General features: G+C 44.5%; 2 long non-coding RNA genes across 2 annotated transcripts in view; one reads left to right on the forward strand and one right to left on the reverse strand.

Annotated features, from left to right (window-relative positions):
* LOC115837584 overlaps window positions 1–8,524 on the reverse strand; it is a 44,849-nt gene extending 36,325 nt beyond the window's left edge. Inside the window, exons 1-2 of the long non-coding RNA XR_004032575.1 lie at window positions 8,375–8,524; window positions 6,882–6,957 (exon numbers count right to left, since the gene is read on the reverse strand). This is a non-coding gene — a long non-coding RNA (uncharacterized LOC115837584). The remainder of the gene's footprint in view (window positions 1–6,881; window positions 6,958–8,374) is intronic.
* LOC105739408 overlaps window positions 7,980–20,034 on the forward strand; it is a 38,041-nt gene continuing 25,986 nt past the window's right edge. The window contains exon 1 of the long non-coding RNA XR_004032576.1: window positions 7,980–8,455. This is a non-coding gene — a long non-coding RNA (uncharacterized LOC105739408). The remainder of the gene's footprint in view (window positions 8,456–20,034) is intronic.

The following is a 20,034-nucleotide window of genomic DNA, read 5'->3' on the forward strand; positions in this document are numbered from 1 at the left end:
GGGGAGCTATGAAAATGAAGATAAATCTTTTCTTTCTTTGATTCTGATTTCAAAGAGATCATTTGTACAAATCTTGAAACCAAAGCACAGACTGTATGAATCCATGTTGAACCCTGGACTTTCAGGACTACTGTATGGCTAACCACAGCCCTGCAAGGCCAGGCTCAGCATGTCACAGTTTTGCCACTGAACATGAATCTTCGGAAGGATCGCAAACACTACATGGAAAATGACTGTATTCTTTCTGCAAGGCCACTCTCTTAGACATCACCCTAACAAAAAGAATTATGGGTTGGAAGAGGAGAAAGGATGCAGTTTGGGCCTTGACCTAAAAAAGGTCATGAACACCTCTACTCATTCTTGGAAACATTAGTTGCAGTGGATCTCAAATTCTACTGTGCAAAAGAATGACCTGGTGACCCTCCAAAAGTCTAGATATTCTCTGGTTTCACCCCTAGACCTTGTGACTCAGATGTCCAGTGAGGCCAGGAACTCCTCACTGTTAACCTGTGCCCTATTTTAACAAGCCCTGCTGGGAGTTGGGATGTTGGGGGTCTGCACACCACACTGAAATAGACGAATTCCCTGCTCAAAGACCCCTTCATGTCCCGATTACAATCTGCAATGAGATTATAGAATCATTAAATCATGATTAAGCCAACGTGCAGATTGATATGTGTTGTATGAAGCTATTACTGATTGGGTTTGTTCTTAGAAAACTAGACTTTCAGAACAGTGGCCAGGGTGAATTTGAGGCAGACCCTATACCCAGCCCTGTGCAAGAACTTTTATCTATAGTCTCATTTCATACTTAAAATAACTTAGGGAGATTAGTGTTACTTTGCAGGTGAGGGAACTAAGGACTAGGACAGCAGTTTAAATACCTTCAGTGAGGTCACATGGCTAAGTACTGAAATCAGGATTCTAAATCAACATATATATTTGACCCTTTTCAGTATACCATGCAACATCTAAACTCCTGTCTTCAAGCAAAATGTGTCACGGGTCGATTGTGATTGGAGCAACAGTGATTCAGGGGAGAACTTGGACATTATGGATGAATTGACTAAATTCACATTGCCGCAGTCAGCCCTTGGTACCCTCTGGTCTTACATTGGGAATTTATAACCTAAGGACTTAGTCTTTTTCCTAGTGGAATCACAGGGTTCAGAGCCTCTACTCTGGGGTCATTGATGCTATCTTTCTACTGCTGGGGTAGCCTCTTACTCTACTTCCCCATTTGGGACTGAAACTAATGGCTGTCATTGACCAGCCCCCATGACAAAGGATAAGCTTAATATATCCTGTATCCTGGTCTTGACTTGTCATGGTTATAAAAATGGGGAAAGCTTAGCCTTTCTGCAATTATAATTATTCTTCTAAAATATTTTAAGAATATTTAATTTTTATGATGACAAAAACAGCCAACAGCGAAATATAGCAAATAAACCACTAAATACATACTATGTCAAGTGGTGAACATTGGTGTGGAGAGGAATAAGCAGGGCAAGAAAGATAAAGAGGAGAGAAAAACTAATGTGTATGTAATATATATATTAGTTATACACACATACGTATCAATCCATATGAATATGCAGATACTTTGGAAAACATCGAACACCGTTTAAAAATATTACCCCTAATTCTGCTACATACAGATAACCACTGTTAACAGTTTGGCCTATTTCCTTTTGGGTTTTTTTTCTCTATATTAAACTGGGATTATGTCCCATTCGCTTTCATAAGGTAAGCTGCATTTTTTACTTAGCATGTCATAATCATTCTTCCATGTCATTAACATTGCTTTGAAAACATGATTTTATATTTAAAGGTTTGCTAAGTACCATTGTAGGAAGGCACTGAAATTGATTAAGTCATTTCCTCTGTTGTGGGACATTTAGATTATTTCTCATTTTTTCACCCACATAAATATCCCACGGATGTACTTTCTTACATATAAATCTTTATGTGTATATCTAAACATTTTCTTGGAATAAATCTGTGTTTTTGAGTCTGTTCCCCCAGGCTCTTGATGTATGTTGCCAAATTACCCCCCAGAAACAGGGTGAAAACTCCACAATTCAGTGATCTTGCCACTCCAGGGCTAGCAGATGCTTTTACAAGCCCACTAAAGAGTTCTCTTCTGGGCTTTCATTGAACTGATCCAATCTGGTCTAGTTCTCCCAGATCCACAAATACTTACATGCCACTTCCCAGTGTGATGCTCTGAAATGACCCTTCCCATCCACACCCTGGAGTGGAATATCTCTTTCCACAGGGGTGCCTTTCCCAGAGTCTGGAGGGGCAACCTTAGTCCCTTACCCTACATTTTGCTTGAGTGAGTCATAATCTATTCCTGGCCTCTCAGGGCCCCCCTCCAGGATGCTGTAATCACAGCACTACCCTGTGTTCACATTTCCCATTATTGAGCAGAAATCCCCTTGTGCCTCCACACAGCCTGGCTGCTTCCTAATGTCCCCAGCTCCCAACTTCTAATGGCTCCATCCTCATTTCTCCCAAGAGCCAGCTCTTTTTGCTAGTGTTTTAAGAATCCTGATCCAGACGAAAATCCTCCCATGATGTCCATCTGGTCAAATTGAATGTGATGTAAGCAATGAGACAGAGAGACGGGTGTGTCCGCATCGATAGGACAGAGGAACCTCCCAGGACCATCCATCTTCTGTCTCCACCAGTGACATCCAACTGCCCCGCTCCTAGTCTGGGATTTGGGGATGACAGACAACATCCCTAATTGCCAGTGACACACTACAGAGACGGGGTGGATGTTGGGCTCTGAGCATAGCCCCCGCTTCCAGCCCTGACAACAACTTCCTGGAGATGCTGCTTTTTTCTTCATGCGCAAATCCTACTCAGAAAGTGGATGTTCCCCTTTACACTTGATCATGTGGGAGATTTAACCCTTGTAGGAAATGGTAGCAGGGACGGCAGAGACTTTTGTGGATGTGGATCTGTTCCAGGGTTAGAGCTGTTTGTCCTGTCTCAAGGAGAAAGCCCTCATCCACTCTTGACCTCAACTGCGGCTTCCTCAAAATGGATAAAATGCTGTGCTGATGTAAAGAATGGTGATCAGAAGTGATTACAAAGCACGCTGCAAGCACAAACATAATGATTGTTTTAAAAAAGGAAAATGTTATCAGCACTGGACAATGCCAGCATCCCCTCTATTTTTTTTTTTTTTTTGGTTCCTATGAAGCCACCTGGGGATCAAGTTTTTCATTTCTCCCTTCCTTGATTAGGATGCGATAAGGTTCACATGCTTCCATGACCAGCTGCCAAGTACATGGGTTTTCTGTTAGGCACCTATTTCTGGGAAGAGATGGGTGGATGGTCAGGGAGAGAAAGTAGAAAAAAAAAGGTTGTCAGTTGCAAACTCAAGAAGTTATCTCTGAACTTCGATGTAATAATTAACTGGTAATTAAATTATTAAAACAAAAATAGCCTTCTCTCCAAATCCCCAAGCAATTGCTAAAGAGTAAACTAGAGCTCTTGGAATGACAATAACACAAAATGGCAGCAGGAAGCTCCAGATAGGTACGGGTCAGGAAAGCTGCCTGCTGAAAGTCCTGCTCACCTGGATGTTGAGCTGCTTCTAGCACTCCTGCCTCAATCAGCTTTAAGGAGAAAGTCATGTGTTAGCTCAAAAAATCTGATGATGTTCTCACTTGGTTCCAGAAATTCTGATAGGGGCTGGAGGTTCCGAGGTGAGTGAGCTAGAGAAAGTTCCTCGTTTCATGGAACTTTCATTCTAATGGAGTAAAGGAAGATCGTCAACTGGTAAACAAGCCAACAGACACAGTAACCTCACAGCCTGATAGGTACTTGAAAAAAATTAGTAAAGGTCATAAAATGTCAATGTTGTTAGCAACGGACTGAGATTAAAGTCTGCTTCTCTGTCTTCCATTCCATTCTCAGGAACCAAAGATAAATTTTTGAAGGGAAAATGTGATTATGCATAATCATTGGACTGTGGCATTTCATTACTGGCCCTTTAAATATTATCTTTTTTTTCCTCCACGAAACTGCACATGTCATGAAAGTGGAGACAGGGCTGCTTTTTCACTTCACCCCCTCACTGTTGCACATAGTGGGAGCTCAGTAAATATTTGTTGGATGGATGGATGAATTAAGAGAGGTTCTATTTGATAGTGGTGGAGGGGAGTGCTGTGATTGATACTTAAGACAGGTGCAATCCAATTGGTGTCTATCAGGGGAGCAGCCAACTGGTGAAGCAACATGAAGCAGAACATAGGTTGCCGCTGGAGTTAGGAAACTGACTTTAGGTTTGGCTCATCATTGGCTGCGAATATGTCAACTTCATGGCCCTTTGTGCTCCAAACCCGGCATAGAAGTGTGGAAAGGTAAACCTCAGAGCAGCAATTTGGTGGTATTAGGTCTAGAAGGATTTCCATTGTTAGGCCATTGAGAAAAACGGTCAGTTCAACGACTTAATATTGCAATTTAGAATCCCAAGAACGCAGGAGAGGTTGTAGCATCTCTTGGAGATGAGCCTAGCCCTCCGGGATTCTTAAACACTTAGATTATGGTGTTTATGAAGCTACTCTGAGTTCTTCCTTTATTTGCAGAATTGGCATAATCACCAAGTAATGAGCTTTGCTGTTAGTACCCTGATTCTGTTTATGCCCATTACCTTTGCTTTAACATTACATCCACATCATTCCTAAAATGGTTATGTTTCCTATTTAAGCCAATTGGAAGTCTGAAGGCTAAAAGCTTTTTTGAACAATCAAAGATCTGAAAGTCAAACTGGCTTCATCAAAAGGGCAGTGAATTTCCTAAGAGAAGAGAGATTCAACTTGAGGCTGGACGTGTCAAGGATGTTAAAGATCAAACACTGGCAAATAATTGAAAAAAAATGTTTGTATGAAATGCTGTCTGAACCTGACATTTTGTGAGCCTGTAGCATAAAACATTCATTTGGTGAGCTGTCAAAGAAGACTTTATCCTCTTATGCATCCATGACAAATACTTGGGATGAGGATCCAGGGGTTCTTCTAGTCCTTGGTTTTCTCATCTGTGAAAAGGGGTTGAAAAATTCTATCTCCTAGAATTGTTGTAAGGCTTCCAAGGGGTAATACTTAGGAAATAGCAGGTTCCTAGTCAGCACTTAATAAATCTCGGTTAAATTTGAATCTGAACTCTTTCAATACAGGGGCACTGAAAGTTTAGCCTTTCTCAATAATATAAGCTACCCCGAGCCAAGGCAAAAATAAGTAGGACTCCAACGTTCCCACTCCCTGATTATGGAAGCAGTGAAAAATGTGTTGATTTTATCCTTTTGGTGAGCTGTACACCCACCTAGCAAGACCAGGCCTAAACATATGGTCCCAATTTCTTGTCTCAAGGGAAAGACCGGTGTTCTTAGAGAAGCTAATTTTTACCAGTCTCCGTAAAAAGTAATTTCCCATCCATGGAAAGTGGATTGGCCTGAACACGCTCTGTTAACCGTTCTCAGGGCAGATGCCAAGCCCAGCAGAGGGCATTTGCCTGTGCTAGCTCTACTTCTATCCACTCTCATCTCCAACTTCTACCCTCTGTCTACCTGTGAGACCTCACAGGTCTGTTCCTCTATGAAGCCTGTCTTGATTGCTCTAATCGGGTTTAAGTCCCTTTAGTGTACGTTGTCACTGTGTCATGAACATACATCTTTGTAGTGGTGTTAAGTTTGGGTTTGTGAAGGTTTGGGTAATATTATTTCTCCCACTTGACTGTAAGCCCTGTCTGTGTTGGCTCCCTATATCCCAGCATCTAGCAGAGAGGCAGAACAGACGCCACAGGAATACTTGCAGAAGGGAGAATGCTTGGAGGCTGTTGGCTGAAAAGAAAACTGAAAGCAGGAGAGACAAACATTGTGTGGATAGCTGTCTCACTGCACCGGGCAAAGCCGGGCAAACAGAGGGAGTGGAGGGTTACAACAGGAGGGATTTAGGACAGTGTTCAGGAAGAAAGCTGCTTTGCAAACATCCTTTAAAATTCAGGGCTGCCTAAAGAGTTACAGTGGGATCCCAGGGAAAACAGCCAGCAATTATATCAGCCTCTGCAAACAGAATAATCTGCTTTGCTCCAATCCCGATTTTTATTTTCCATAGGTTTTAAAGAAAAGTTAGAAGATAAACTTTATGGCGAAAGATTATAAGCAGGGTTCTGGCTAGGCGTTTTAAGCTAGGGGGATTTAAGGAAAGGAGACAGTACTATCTCTCTGAGACCAAGTGAGCCTCTGGGGATGGGTGGAGCAGAAAACCTCTCACTGACTGGGCGATACTGTCTTGTGTTGACGTTCAAAAACATCTCCTTTAAGTTATCAAAAGAACCATCTCTTAGGTGCTGTCTGTTAGGGTAGGAGGTGGGCATGCCTAGGTCTTCTCCTGCTGCGAAGGGAAGAAGGAAGCTAGCTGGGGCCTTTCTGCTGAGCCTGTTAGACAACAGTGCAGTGAGTACAGACACGTTTCCCTCGAGTGCCAGGCTCAGAGCAAGAGCGAGGGTGGCACACAGGCATCTGCTAAGCAGAAAAATGTCATGCCAGCAGGGGCTTCTTCACCGGCCAACCCTGCTCCTAGCTGGCAGGCCACTTCCCAGGCAGTTTCCAAACAAAAAAAAAAGATTTCATTTCTCACTTCATTTTTTTTTTTTTTTTTGGCTTCTGCATTCCCAGTCCCTACATTCTGAATAAACAACCTCTTGTTGTAAATGGATAACTTGTAAGCCATAGGCACTCAGGGAGAGCAGAGAAGCTAGCTAAGGTGTGGGGAGGGGGAGGGGGAATCTGTGCTCCAGGACTGGCCCTGCCTACTGTGTTGTTATCTGACTGGGCTACATGTGTCTCCATGTCTCCGTGTCCTCACCTGGAAAGAGGGATAATTCTGCATGCCATATTGACAACCACAATGGTGAAGCCATACAAGATGAATTAGGAGGCACCTTGAAAAAAAGAAAAAAGGAAACTGTATAAGAAAAAAAACCCCACACAGTTTGTTAAATATGCTCAGCTTGATAATTCTTCATAAAATTAGAATCACAGTGACTTCCAGTATGCAGTTGAGTTTATGTGAAGTCTGCAGTCACTTGTTAGAGAAATGTTTTTACAGACTGCTTTCACCAGGCAGAGAACTGGCTCTACTGTCTCACAGATGTGGGAAGTGACCACCTTTGATCAGAGTAGCCTTGATCCAGTCACTTTCCTCTCTGAGTTGTAGTTCCCACATTAGTTGAGGGGAAGCTGCAGAGGTGGATGTGTGCTGCAGGATGAAGATAAGATGTTCCCCAAACACACAGAACATGTGTTTTTTCTACTCATTCCTGGATTCTTGAGGAACATCCACCTAAGATGCAAGTGTTAAATACAGTAATGGGGCAGGATGGGCCAAGGGTGACAAACACGCTCATTCTGAGAATTGGTAGTTATGCATAGGACTGCATGGGGCTGGCATAGCCCTGGCGAGGTAGGTTTTACTGAGACCTACCCCCAGATGGTGGCCATAACTACATGGGCAGTTGTACAGCCATGCAACCACACCAGTAAGTGGGTAGAACCAAGAGCTCCAGTGTTACACAGACAGTTTCCAGTCCTGCTTCTGCCTCCCCTGCTCAGAGCCTCTGTTTACCCATGGGCACACCAAGCTCTAAATAGGATGAAGCATGGCAACTACTCAACACAGTATCTGGTAGAAAGCCCTCAGAAACGATGGTATTATTAACAGTATCATTACTAACCCGAAGTACCTGGGGCTGCATATATCTCAGTTCTCTTTTCCTCCTGGGCAATTTCCATTTTCTAAACCGAGGTCCTGCTTTTTCGGCAAGGAAACTGTGCTAAATGCTCCCGCACCAGCGTGTGTGTGTGTGTGTGTGTGTGTGTGTGTCTGTGTGTGTGTGGGGGCAACAGGCTCACGTGTTGGAAGGGGCCCAGAGTGTGTGTGTGTGTGTGTGTGTGTGTGTGTATGTGTGCAGGGGCTGGGGGCTTCAGTGTTGCAGGTGGTCCAGCGTATGTGTGTGTGTGTCTGTGTGTGTGTCTGTCCAGGGGATGGGGGCTCAAGTGTCGAAGGTGGTTCAGCGTGTGTGTGTTTGTGCACGCGTATGGGTGTGTAAGGGCTGGGGGCTCAAGCATTGGCGGTAGCTCAATGTGTGTGCGTGTGTGTGTGCGTGTGTGTGTGCTCGTGTGTGTGTGTGTTCAGGGTCTGGGGGCTCAACTGTGAGAGGCGGCCCAGAAGCCGGTTAGAGACTGGGAAGGACGACAGAGGCAAGACACGCCCCGAGTGCTCTCGCGAGAGTTCATCGAGTTGATAAAGTTATTAAAACACAAAATACACATTTGCATCAGGGGGAAAAAAACAAAAACCCGCGTGTCCGTCCTGCCCCTCCAGGCTGCGCAACGCTGGAGGACGATGGGAGCGCGAGACAGATGGGACGAGCCTAGCAGGTGAACCTTCCACTGGCCCGAGCTCCGGGGCTCTGCGCCCCCAGCCCCGCGCTGCCTTAAAAAAAAAAAAAAAAAAAGAAGAAGAAGAAGAAGAACAGAAAAAGCCGCGGGAAGAAGCGCGGAAGCCGCCGCTTCCCGGGCTCCAGCCGCGGCCCAGAAGAGGAGGAGCCCAGACGACCCTCGCGCGCCATTGGTCCATCCGCCTAGCAACAGCCGCGGCCGGACCAATGGGAGCCGCGAAGCGGCCGGCCTCGCTCCAGAAACTTGGCTGCGGAAACGTTCGCTGTCCCAGCCAGGAAAACAAACCAGGAGATCCTTCACCCCCCAGCCCTAAGTTTTCTTTCTTACCCTGCCTACCCGCCCCCTTTCCCTTTGCAACTTGTCACCATTCCCAGCTGATGCATGCTTTAGTCGCCAAATTCTGACGCCGACGGAGGGCCTTTTCAGAAGGTCATCTCTTCCCACCCAAGGGGGAAGTCTCGTTAGAGGTAAAAGAACTGACAGGTTGAAAACGAGTTGTCAGGTTTCCGAATCTGTCTTGGTCTTCAATTACAATAGCTTCACTTTTAATATATAGTGTGTTTCTGTTTGAACTGATCTGCAAGATTTGTGCCCAAAAGGAAGGGCAGTTTGAAACACTTATTATGCACCGGGCTTTGACCTCGATTTTTTGTTTGCTTTCTATGCCTTATTGCATTTAATCCTCTAATTAATTGTAATTCGGAGAGTAGGTTGCCCTGTCTCCATTTAATAGATGGAAATTTGAAGTTCAAAATGGTCAGTGGAAGTGTCAGAGAAATTCTATTAGTACATGGTTCGACAGGATTCAAACCCAAGCCAGTCTGATTCCCGACACTGGTTTCATGATGCCAGGCACCTCTGCAAGCACTTTTCAGAACTGGCCATAAAGAAGTTCTCTGACCTACCTTATTGGTTGTAGTTCCTGCCCCTTACTGGAGAGGAAGACGTGCTACAGAGAGAAGCTAAGAAAAATTTGAACAGACAGGCCGTCCTGGGTTTTCTGCCTCAGTCTCTTGCTATTAGATCAGACTCTTCTTTGTCCAACCCTATTTCTACCTGGCTATCCATGCTTCATCAAACTTAAGCCCGGGTAAAAATAGACTTATCTGGGACTTTGGGTCTTCATTTTGAGGGCTCCCATGTCACATGAAACGATGATTAAATAGATTTGTTATGGCTTTTCTCCTGTTAATTTCTTGTCAATTCATTCAGCAGACACAGATTAGAGCCTTCGGGGGGAAAGTTGGAACTTTCCTAAAGAAATGGTGCATATTGCAAAAATCGAATCCAGACTCTCTCTGTGTTATCCTCAAGCCCCAGCTTGCTTTGTGGGTGTGTGACCAGCCCAAATGCGCACATTCTGTACTTTGAAGGTCTTACACTTGGTTTACTGCTCTGCTGTTGCTGTTTTGAAATTATTAATACGATTTGAAGAAGAGGCCGCGTGTTTTCATTTTGAACTGGGCCTGCAAATTATGTAGCCGCCCCTATGAATACAGCTTATTTAAATGTCCCAGAGGAATCTCACGTTTTGAGAATGTAGAACCTCAAGGAACGGAGGAAGGTTGTAAGCTGGCCGCCCCAACCCACATCACAACACACACTTAGACTTCTGCACACACCCTGCAGATAGTCAGTTTTATGACACTATAACTGTAATTTGAATCCCCAGCCTATTAAATGGGAGTGTATATATTTATGGCTGTGTTTATGTGTGTGTGTGCATGCACACGTGCGTGTGAGAACTCAGAGAGGGAATAGAGTTTTGGGGCATTTACAACACACAGATACAACCCTGATTATTGACTCTATCCTTTCCCTTTGGAGACATTACAGGGGCTTTGGACAGGCTCTGCTTTTATGAAATACACTCTTAGGAGGTTTTGGAGTGCCTGTAAACACTGGACTGTGAGTGAGGTTGGTGTGATGCTGGCTGTCCCTGGAGGGAACAAACCTTGAATGCACTTCCATTGGGCCTGGCAGAAAAGCCACATATTCTTGCATCTGTGTTACCCTGAAATCTGAATCTTCTTTTCTAGTAAAGATAGGCCTAGTTTTATTCTCTGGATTGTGTTGATCTAATTCTCTTAGTTAACAGATGAAATGATCAGTAAATCACCAATGGCGTGAAAGTCTGAAATAAATGAGAAGAAAGCCTGAGTGTTTCCCTGACACTTAGTTTACCAACAAAGATAATCACACTCTGTGGCAGTTGTAAGGGACTCTGACATGGCTTTGAAACCATCTCCATATTTTGGAGCACTTTATTTGGTGTTGAGGGAAACTGAGGCCCTGAGAAATAGGCTAAGTTACTACAGGTTACACAGCTAGGTGGTAGTGATATGTAGGTTAGAATGCACTTTGCCTGACTTGTGACCCAGGTCTCTTTCTTGCTTTTCTGTATGAACAGAAAAATACCATAAAACATTACGTAATCAGTTCCTGCGAAGAGAGGTTATTGACTTAATAAATAACCATATGGGGTCACAAGGGAAGGTTACCAGTATGTATTAGTGGTTGCCATTTGCTCCTGTTTTGTCTATATCATCTCATTTAAGAGAATCTTCTGGATAATATTGAGAGAACGTAGGCAGCATTATTTCCACTTAACAGATGAGGAAAGTGAGGCACAAAGTCATGGAGTAACTTGCATAGGGTCCCTCAACTTGTTAATGGATTAGCCAAGATGTAAACTCTGTTATTCTTCATTCCTAAATAACAATATTAAACCATTCAAATTATCATGGCACCCTGGTAGCCCATTTTAATGACAATATAGATTAAAGAAATGAGTCTCGTCCTACCAAACGGAAGTTAACTATTATGGTCGTCATTAAGCTAACTTTGGGTCATTAATTGCTCTTAATTCAGTTTTGTCTCAAGTTTTTTCAGGCTTTATGGTGATGATGTGTTACTTCCCTTTGACATTGCGGACCAATTTAAAGTTTATTTGATGTCGACGAAAAATCTCAGTCTAGCCAAAATACAGTCTAATGATTTGCTTGGTGTTTCAGAAAAAATAGAAAAATAAAACAATTATTACCAAATGGCTTCGTTGATTAAACCATTTGGTTCTAGGTGAAACTGGCAAATATTACCTGGGGTTTGTTGCACATTCTCTGAGGTCTCAAAGCAGATCTGCTGATTCACAGTCTGTACGGTGGTACTCACACTGGGCTGCACACGGGAATCACCTGGGGAGCATTAAAACTCCTGATGTTTGATACCCACACCCTGAATTTCTGATGGAGTTGGTCTGAAAGACAGCTTGGTCATCAGGAGTGTTAAAAGCTCCCCAGTTGAATCTAATGTGCAACCGAAGTTGCAATCCATAGGAGAAACTTGGGAAGCTGTGTGTTTAGTAAGCATCCCAGGTGATGGTTCTGATCAGAGGAGTTTGAAAACACTCCTGCAACTTACATCAGAGGAGTTTGAAAACACTCCTGCAACTTACATGCTCTGTACAAACCAGGAGCAAGCACTCTGACAGGTTATTTAAGAAAAGTTTGTGGGAGAGAAGCCAGAGACAGCCTAGAGATTGCCTACAATCAGGCTCACCTGGCATAATTTGTGCATTTTTCTAGGAAATAGAGTTTTGAGTGATGAATTGAAGAGAGAAAAAACTAGCCAGAACCTTGAAACCACTTACCATTAATTCTGTCATCCTCTTACGCAGTTACCCCTTTATCCTCCAAGTCTATATTTATTGGTCGTCTATCATATACTATGAATCACTTTAGTGAAGGGCTAGTAACCCAGTGATGAATAATAATATAGATACCTGGGATCTTGTAATGTTTAAAATGCTTTTGGCTGGCTTAAATGACTGAGGAAAGTCTTGACCGAATTAAAATAAAACAAACAGGATAGTATATTTGCATCCTGGCCCTTTTCATCATACTTCTTCTTTCTCAGAGAAAGCTCACATATAATGGCAGCAAAATCCATTGAAATCTTGATTTAGAAACACTTAGCAACCCTTGTCAACAATGAGTCCCATGATATTTTTAGCATCTCAGCAGAATTAAAACAAATAAACAAACAAACAAGCAAGCAAAATCTCTACACAATGGAGCAATCTTGGAGAGGGAAAATTATAGCTTACTGATCAAGTCTTAGGGACAGATTTCTAACCATCAAACCATAGGCGGTAAAAGTACACAGATTCCAGCCACCCCTGGGCAGAGAGAAGTTGACCAATTTGGAAGGCAGTATTCCATCCTGAGTAAAGGAAAGAGCAGCGCTTTTCTTCCTCCCTTCTTTTCCACTCTTCTTTTTTCCCTGAGAGGTTTCATATTCCAGTTCATACATGTAAGTGTCCAGTTCACACTAACACAATTTTTTTTTTCGAGATGGAGTTTTGCTCTTGTTGTCCAGGCTAGAGTGCAGTGATGCCATCTCTGCTCACTGCAACCTCCTCCTCCTGGTTTCAAGCCATTCTTGGGCCTCAGCCTCCCGAGTAGCTGGGATTACCAGGAGCCTGCCACCACACCTGGCTAATTTTTGTATTTTTAGTAGAGATGGGGTTTCACCATGTTGACCAAGCTGGTCTCGAACTCCTGACCTTGGGTCATCCTCCCGCCTCGGCCTCCCAAAGTGTTGGAATTACTGGTGTGAGTCACTGTGCCTGGCCATACTAAGACACTTTCAACCTTAGCATGTCCAGTGCTCAAATCCTGTCTGGTGGTGCTTTTATACTGGGCTTGGAAGAAGCATTGGATAGCAGGAGGTATATAATCTAAGTGATAATTTTTATTTGCATTTGTAAGAGATTTCTGGGCTTAATTTTTATATTCCTGTGATTTAGTGGAGGGAAAGGAGAACAAGGCAAAAACTAAGCCTTTTATTGAACTCCAATAAGGCCTCTTCCATCCCTGCCGTCTGGAATAGCTTGGGATGGGGCATGTGTTCTGTTACAGGTAGAGTCTGGCGTTTTCTTTTATGTAAGTGTCTCATAGGGACAGATCTGCCTGCTCTGCATCTTGGAATGATAAGCAGGTATGAACAAGCCTAGTGGCCCCAGGACATGGCAAGGTGTGCATACCTACATGACACTGAATGTCCTCAGCAAACCTGGGTGTTTTTGTAATTCCCTGTGTTTTGGAGCCTATGAACTATGTAGCGGTGTCCAATTCAGCGAGCATCGTTCCAGTGCCCGAAAAGATGTTCTGTTTCTAGGAAAAAGCTGAAAAACTCATCATTCAGATTGAGAAGGAGACAGATTGAGAGGGAGGGTCTGTTGGAGGCAGCATTTCTAATGCCCACTTGTTTCTACTGGAATCTTTGTTGGAGTTCTGTGGTCCAAAGCCCAATGTGCTCTCTAGGTTATAGGTTAAACTCGGGAGCTATATTTTATTGTGGATGGATGGACAGGGAGGTGCTAAAAGTCAAACATCATCATATTCGATGATTAGAATTGTATCTCATTCCTCACTGAAACCCCTTCATGGAAGAACATTTGTTCTAACAGTCATTTCTTTAAAACGAAACATTCCAGTCTTTAAGGAGGTAGGGTATTGAATATATATTTTAAAATTTCCACTAAGGTGCATTTTCCAAAATTCCTATTTTATATATATGTGTGTGTATACGTGTATGTGTGCATATTTATATGCACACATATGAATATATATCCATATGTACAACATTCATATTTATATATAAATGAATAAATTCAGCCTTTGATTTTCTCCATTTCTGAAATTAAGCAAAGAAGATCTAATTTACAAAATAATATTAATCGTCGTAAATTGAGCTTCTGCACCTTGTGATCTTTGCAAATTATCTTTAGATGTTCTAATTTCTTTCTTGTTCCCTCTTTCTCATTCATCTCTTCCCAGCCAGCTCCCTCCATCTCCTCTTCCAACCCTTTCCTGCCTCTCTCTGCCCACACAGACTTGAAGAACCAGTTTCTCTCCTTGCCTTTACTCCAAAGTCATAAACTTAAAACAAAACACATGGCCCAGAATAGGGTGTTGTCTTCAGTTTCCTTTTGCCTTCTCCTGATACTTTCTTGTTAGTTTTGGATTCTGCCCTGCAAACCCCAAGAGCACACTTTCTAGGTATGGAGAAAATAGGATGTTTTCCCCCCCCACCTCAGCAGAATTTTGCTGACTGTGTGGGATGCACCAGCTCAGTGGTGCAAGATTTGATTGGAAGCAGCTGATGAGCCCCAGCCTTCTGGTGAGTGTGCTCACCAAACAGCCTGTCCCTTGTGGTTGCTTAAGAAAAACATCTGTAGTCTCTGGGTCACACTGATTCTCTTTTGTTCTCTTAAATGTTGAATTTAGGCTTGCCTTTATCCCAGAAGGATGGGACAAGGCAAATAGAAAGAGGGCTGCAAGCTCACGGGAGAGACTCCAGGTCTGTGCACCACTGCGACCTCATATCTAAACATTGACCTTCTAGACCCTTCCCCGTAGTGCACATGGGGATTTATAATCCCCATCCTGCCCTTCACAGGTCATTGTCTTGGGGCCTTTTATAAGGGAGAGCTTTGGTGTTACCTTGTAGTAGGGCCACCTCACTGTTCTTTTTCAGGAGACTTTAAGCTCCCTGAAGCCAGACACTTGCTCTGATCAGAGGCTGACACAGGGTTACCACTTAATACATATTTTTAGCATGCTTCAGTGCATGCGTGAGTGTTGCCTCTTTTCTCAGCCTCTCCAACCTACTTAGAAGTGGAGAAGGGAGGTTTGACCAAAGGACACAGACCTGATTTTGGAAGTCATGGATTCACTATGTCCCCAGCATTGTTCTTAAAGGATCCCCTTCTTCAGAAGGTACCAAGATTTGCTCTGGGGACTTCCAGTATCAAAGGTACATTTAGGTTATGGATGCTTCTACTGGCCAGATGGGCTCCAGTCTCAGGAAGTGAACATGCAAAAGAACTCTCCTCCTGAACATTTGCCTGGCTGGGGTCCCCCTTTAACCTGGTCATGGTAGTGAGAGCTTGGCATGTGGGCAGTAAGGCAGGCCTCTGTTTGCTATACACATTCTTAAAGTTTATTAAAAATTTATTTTTATATTTTTTATTAATAAACTAAGAACAGTTTTACATTTACAGAAAAATTGGGCAGATAGTAGTGAGTTCTCATATTACCTCTTTCCCCCACCCCCGCATGCAGTTTTCATTATTAATATATTAGTGGGGCGCATCTGTTACAATCAGCAAACTAATATCAATATATTATTGTTAACTAAAGTCCCTAATTTATTCAGATTTCCATGTTTTTTCCCCTAATATCCTTTCTCTATTCCAGGATCCAATCCAAGATTCTACATTCCAGTTAGTTGCTGTGTCTCCTTAGACTACTATTGAAAGGGGCCGGGCAAGGATCAGACTACACGGGTCACGGTCAAGAGATCTTTATTGGAGGTATGGAGCAGAGAAGGAAGAGAAGAGAAGAGAAGAGAAAAGAAGAGAAGAGAAGAGAAGAGAAGAGAGAGCTGCTGGTGTGCTGGGTTTCATATCCCTTGGGCCTACGTGGGGCGGGCCCAAGGGAAGGCGGGAGATGCTTCTTTCTGATTGGCCCTCCTTTGGCGGGTTCAGACAGTGCCCAGTCAAGGAGGGGAGAAGAACCCGGAACCGGCGCCATTAAGGTACCCCTGTTGCCTAACATTCCTCCCTTTTTTGTTTTTTAAGAAGTGGGGAAATGGGCGTTGTAGTTCGTCTGGATACTTCCTGCTGAACAGGGGCGTTGTGGGGGAGGGGTATGGGAGGACTGTGAGGGTTGTGGACAGGGCACAGTAGGAGTATAAGGCCAAGTAGTAGGGTGCTATATATGAACACCTCCTCGGGTGTGAAGTCTATGAATGTTCCTTGTAGGTATAGGTCGTCCAAAGCCGTGAGTCAGCCAAGGGGCAGGGAGGGGTCTGCGATGAGCCAGCTGTCCGTGTGGAGGTCGTCTAGGAACTGGTGGAACCGAGACATTGGGCGTTGGACCTAGGTTTAGCCCAGAAGGAAAAGAGAATTATAGTTATTTAGGGTGTTTGGCAGACTCGACCCTGGAAATGGCTGGATGAGGGATGTTGGATGAGGGGTTGTTATGGTAGATCTTATCTGACCGGTGTCGGCTGACTGGCCTATTGGTCATTGATGTATTAGAAGCGTGTGAGGCCGTCTCTGGAGTCCACTGCGTCTTCACAGGTTGCTAAAAGTTGGTAATTTCTGAGGAGAAGCTGGTTAAAGGTTTGGTTAGAGATGGAAACGATGAAGTTAGTAGTGGGGGCAGAGGAGTTATTGGCAGGCATTGACTCGGATAAGGGGATGGCAGCAAGGGGGGGCTTTGACTGTGAAAAGGTAATAGGTCTGTGAAGGGGGTTCGCTGGTGGAGGAAGGTGAAAAGATGTGGGAGGCGGTAAGAGGAGGTCTGTTAAGGTTTGCACATAGAAGTGGAGAAGTAGTGTATGGAGATGGTGTTGAGTGTGCGGGTGACGGTTAGGGTTTGCACTGGGTAGGACCAGGTATTGCTTGGGTATAAACCTCCTTTGGCTGACTGGCCCCAAATGGAACTGGATGGGTTGGAGATGTGAATGGTCCAGGACGAGGCATTGTTTTTGGTGGTGTAGTATATGAAGGGGGTTTGTGTGTTCTCCTGTTTGTAGTGTAGGTTTCTTTGATGGTGAACAGGTAGTAGGGTTGTGGGGAGAGTCTATGTTTCTGGAATGGGGGGAAGAGAAGGTGTTTTAGAGATGCGGATTTTGAGTGGGCTGTTTGGCACTGGTGTGCAAGTATATTTTGTAGGATGATGTGGGGCCGGTGGGCTTCTTGTCTGATCCGGGTTGGTGGCTGGCTTTAACCTGGAAATATGAAGCCATGGGGTTAGTTGTCCTCGAGATTCCTGGAGTCTAGCAGCAGTGGGGGTGCATAGTATGATTTGGAGGGGCCCTTTCCATTTTGGGGCCAGAGTTATTGAATCAGTGTGCCCAGGTGGTGAATAAAATACCCAGCCACCGGGCATGAGGAGGAAGGTAGTCTGTATGTTATTAGTGTCTGGTTGGAGGCCTTCCTGCCTTTTCCAAAGCTCGCAACGGGTGAAGGACAAGAGGGGATAATTAATGTGTGATGGGATCAGTGGGGAGGTGGGATTAATGCCAGGAGGAAGTGCTGGACGACCATACATGACTTCAAAAGGAGACATGAGGGTGGGTTTCTTTGGGAGAACTCGAAGCCTGAATAAGGCTGTGGGGAGTAATTTCACCCAGTCTAGATGCAGTTCTAAGGATAGCTTGGTGAGGGTCTCTTTGAGTGTGCGGTTGGTCCGCTTGACCTTTCCGGAAGATTGTGGGTGATAGGGAATGTGGAAATGCCATGGGATATTGAGGGTGGCTGCAACGTTTTGGGAGATCTGGGATGTGAATTCAGGGCCATTATCAGTCTGGAGGGACGTGGGGACCCCGAATCTTGGGATGATTTCTGACAGAAGGGTTGAGGCAGTGGTACTTGCCTTTTTATTGGTGGTTGGGAAGGCTTCGACCCATCCAGAGAAGGTGTCAACTAGGACTAAGAGGTATTTAAATTTTTTTACAGAGGGCATGTGGGTAAAGTCAAGCTGCCAATTACCGCCTGGAATGTTTCCTCTGGCCTGATGGGTTAGGAAGGGTCCTGGCTTTAGTGGAGTTTGTGGATTGTTTCGTTGACAGATGAAGCAGGTGGATGTGAGTTGTTCAAGGAATTGCAAGTCAGAGGAGTCCAGAGTGAAGGAGTCGAGGAAGGTTTTTAATGTCAGAGGATTTGTATGGAAGATAGAATGAAGGTATGAGAAGAGGGCGTGTTTGGAGAGATTTGGTGATTTTGTTAGTGATGATTGTGTGAGTCGTGTTGGGTTGGATGGTTGGTGTAGGGCTAACATTACAGCGGGGGTTAAGGTTGACAAAGCTGCCTGCCTGGCTTCTTGATCTGCTTTCTTGTTGCCTTGCATTAGTGGGGGTGAGTCAATTTGGTGTGACTTACAGTGTGTGATGCCTATTTTAGAGGGAAGTAGGGAGGCTTGAAGGAGGCGAGTGATGAGGGTGGCATTAGTGATAGATGTTCCTTTTGTCGTTAGGAGCCCCCTTTCTTTCCAAATTGCTGAATGAGAGAGAAGGATGTGGAAAACGTATTTGGAGTCTGTATATCATGTGAGTGAGGTGTCTGCCGCTAATTCGAACGCCCGAGTGGCCACGATGAGTTCAGCTTGTTGATTTGTGGTGTTTGGCGGCAAAGGCTTTGCTTCAGTGGTTTCGGTGAGGGACACTATAGCATATCCTGCGAGGCGCTGTCCATTGTATGTGAAACAACTGCCATCTGTGAACCACGTATGTTCGGGATGATCTAAAGGGCCTTCAGTGATGTGGGTTGGGCAGGGCAGGAGGGACTCTAGAATTTCAATACAATTGTGTGAAGGGGAGTGTTGAGAGATAGGCAAAAGGGTAGCGGGATTGAGGGGTGCACATGTCTGGAAGGATACAGTAGGGTCGTGTACGAAGGAGACTAAGAGGGAGAGTATACTGCAAGGAGGGAGGGTTTGGAGACTTTTGTATGTGAGGAGGTCTTTAAGTTGATGAGGGGACGTGATGACGACAGATGCCCCGAATGTGAGCTTCTTTGACTCCAGAAGGAGTAAATAAGCTGCTGCCAGGGCCCAAAGGCAAGGGGCCCATCCCTGTATGGTGGGGTCGAGCTGTTTGGTCAAGTATGCGACTGCAGCAAAAGTGGGACCTTGCATTTGACCCAAGACTCCTAGGGCTAAGCCATTGTGTTCATGTACATATATAATAAAGAGTTTTTGTAGGTCTGGGAGATGTAGAGCTGGAGCTTTTATGAGGGCCTGCTGAAGTAGTAGGAAGGGCAGTTTTACTGTGGCGTCTAAAGGCTCAGACAGAGCTCCTCGGGAGAGGTCATAAAGAGGCTTTGCTAATAGGGAATAATTGGGGATCCAGGTTCTAAAATATCCGGCAAGTCCTAAGAGTGAGAGTACTTCTTGTTTTGTTTTAGGGATGGGAAGACCCCTAATGAAGCACTTTTGGTCTAGGGTGATGGCCTTTGAGTTATGGGAGAGAAGATGGCCTTTGAGATAGGTGACTTGTGTTGATGAGAGTTGGACCTTTTGAGGGGATACTCGGTAGCGTTTGTCTGCGAGGAAATTGAGAAGGGAAGTAGTGTTGGCCTGGGAGACGGCTAGAGAAGGACTGCACAAAAGGAGATCATCTACATATTGCAAGAGGACGGATTGGGGAAGTCTCAGTGTTTTTAGGTCTGAAGCTAGGGTTTGGCCAAAAATGTAAGGGCTATCTCTGAACCCTTGGGGAAGAACAGTCCATGTCAGTTGTTGTGACTCTTTGGTGTCTGGGTCAGTCCAGGTGAAAGCAAAGAGATCTTGTGATTGGGGGCAGAGAGGAATGCTGAAGAAAGCATCCTTGAGGTCGACCACTGAGAAGTGTGTGGCGCTTGGAGGAATTGAGGACAAGAGAGTATGGGGTTGGGGACTAGGGGGTGAATGGGTTTAACGGCTTCATTAATGAGCCTGAAGTCCTGAACGAGGCGGAATGGGCCACTGGATTTTTTTACTGCAAGA

The sequence above is a fragment of the Nomascus leucogenys genome, chromosome 2 (genome assembly GCF_006542625.1).
Source record: "Nomascus leucogenys isolate Asia chromosome 2, Asia_NLE_v1, whole genome shotgun sequence".
NCBI classification, from domain to species: domain Eukaryota; kingdom Metazoa; phylum Chordata; class Mammalia; order Primates; family Hylobatidae; genus Nomascus; species Nomascus leucogenys.